Genomic DNA, 2715 nt, shown 5'->3' on the forward strand with positions numbered 1-2715 from the left:
CATTCTTCTTTGCAGTACCTCTCAAGCCCCATCAGGTTGGATGGGGAGCGTCGGTGCACAGCCATTTTCAGAAGTCTCCAGAGATGTTCAGTCGGGTTCAAGTCTGGGCCACTCCAGGACAGTCACAGAGTTGGCCCATAGCCACTCCATTGTTATGTGGGCTGTGAGCTTAGGGTCGTTGTCCTGTTGAAAGATGAACCATCGCCCCAGAGCACTCTGAAACAGGTTTTCATCAAGTATGTCTCTGTACATTGCTGCATTCATGTTTCCTTCAATCCTTACGATGCTGCATTCATGTTTCCTTTGATCCTGACTAGTCCTGCCGCTGAAAACATCCCCACAGCATGATGCTGCCACCACCATGCTTCACTGTAGGGATGGCATTGGCCAGGTGGTGACGGTGCCTGGTTTCCTCCAGACAGTTTTGTTTCTCATGGTCTGAGAGTCCCTCAGGTGCATTTGGGCAAACTCCAGGCGGGCTGCCATTTGCCTTTTACTGAGGAGTGGCTCATTTTGGCCGGGTGGACCACTCTAGGAAGACTCCTGGAGGTTCCAAACTTCTTCCATTTATGGATGATGGAGGCCACTGTGCTCATTGGGATCTTCAAAATGTTTCTGTACCTTTCCCCAGATCTGTGCCTTGATACAATCCTGTCTTGGGGGTCTACGGACAATTCCTTGGACTTCATGGCTTGGTTTGTGCTCTGACATGCACTTTTACTGTGGGACCTTATATAGACAGGTTTATGCCTTTCCTAATCATATCCAATCAACTGAATTTCCCACAGGTGGACTCCAATCAAGTTGTGGAAACATCTCAAGGATGATCAGTGGGAACAAGATCCACCAGAGCTCAATTTTGACTGTCAAGGCAAAGGATGTGAATACTTATGTACAAGTGTTCTTTTTCCCGTTTTTTTATTTGTAATAAATTGCAAAGATTTCAAAAAGAACTTCTTTCATTTTGTCATTATGGGGTATTGATTGTAGAATGTTGAGGAAAAAGTTAAGTGCTGTGAATACTTTCTGGATGCACTGTATGTAAACAATACAGATCTCTCCCCTGTCAGCTCCTGCACACTGCTTTGTAGCAGAGCCATACAAAGCAATGTGCTTACAGTGTAAAGCACACACAGCGAAACAGCACACAGTTAACCCTTTGATCACCCCAGGTGTTAACCCCTTCCTGCCCAGTGTCATTAGTACAAGGTCAATGCGTTTGGTGTCGTGCACTGATCACTGTATTGGTGTCACTGGGGTTATCAGTGACAGTTAGTTTACCCCCCCCCCCCCCCCCCCCCACTGCCAGAATGCCTGCTGCAGTCCCGCTATAAGTCGCTGATTGCTGCCATTACTAGTATAAAAAAATAAAATAAAAAAATTCCAGTATATATACCGCCATTTGTAGACACTATAACTTTTTCAAGTAAACCTATTAATTTACACGTATTTGGATTTTTGTTTTTGAGCAAAGACATGTAGCAGAATACATTTTGGCCTAAATGTATAATGAAATTTGATTTTCTAAATATTTTTACTGGACATGTTTAATAGCAAAAAGTCAAAAATATTGTTTTTTTTTCTTCTCAAAATTGGAAGTCTTTTTTTTTTTTATAGTACAAAAATAAAAACCACAGAGGCGATTAAATACCACCAAAAGAAAGCTCTATTTGTGGGGAAAAAAGGACATACATTTTATTTGAGTGCAGCGTTGCATGACCACGCAATTGTCAGTTAAAGTAATGCAGTGCCATATCGCAAAAAATGTCCTGGTCAGGAAGGGGGGTAAATCCTCTGGAGGGGAAGTGGTTAATGAACTGAACTAGCTTGAATACGGGTATTTTATATCTTCCCATAGTACTGATTTAAATAATGCTGTAATTTACATGTACAGTATTCACACAAATTTAACTGCTCCCTATTGAGTTTATAACCACTAAAATGCCTGATTTGAACCTTATTTTATCAACCTCTTGCCGATTTGGCCCTTCCACCCCCTACACACACCATTTTTTCACTTTTCGCTTTTCTCTTTCACATACCATATTTCCTTCTCTACTTCTCTTTTAGCTTCACCTCTTCTACATTTTAACATACTCTTTCCTTGTCTATTTTTCCCAATGGACACACTCACCCTCTTGACCCATAACCATAGCTATTTTGCTACCATCTCAGTAAAATCAACTTCTTTGCAAAAGTTTAACATATGTTTGTTTCTCTACTGTACTACTATTCGTTATAAAATTAAGTGAAACAGAAAAAGTACTTTACACTGAAATTATGGCAATTTTGTGTCAATTTGAATCCATGTTATTTTATATATTACCCCAGACCCAACAAGATAACATCATTTAGGAACTATTAGCCTATCTTATGGTGCCTGCTCCTCACCTCATGGCCAAATACTTCCTTCAATCTTTCTGCTCTTATTTCTTTCCTCTCTCTTTCTGCAACCTCACTATACCTTTTCCCAGCCCCTACCACCTCCTTCTTTTCCTTTCCCACCTAATCTTAGCTCAGTTGGACAAATAAGATGAATGATACAATTACTTTAACTCATAGGAGTTGATTGACTAAAGGTGGAGAGTGCAAAATCTGGTGCATGGTAGCCAATCAGCTTCTAACTTCAGCTTGTTTAATTAAGCTATGAGGAAAAAAAAACCCTGAAAGCTGATTGGTTTCTGTGCTGAGCTACACCAGATATTGCACTCTCCA

Source organism: Staurois parvus, unplaced genomic scaffold (assembly GCF_062004578.1).
Source record: "Staurois parvus isolate SC_StPar_1 unplaced genomic scaffold, SC_StPar_1.0 ptg000619l, whole genome shotgun sequence".
NCBI classification, from domain to species: Eukaryota; Metazoa; Chordata; class Amphibia; order Anura; family Ranidae; genus Staurois; species Staurois parvus.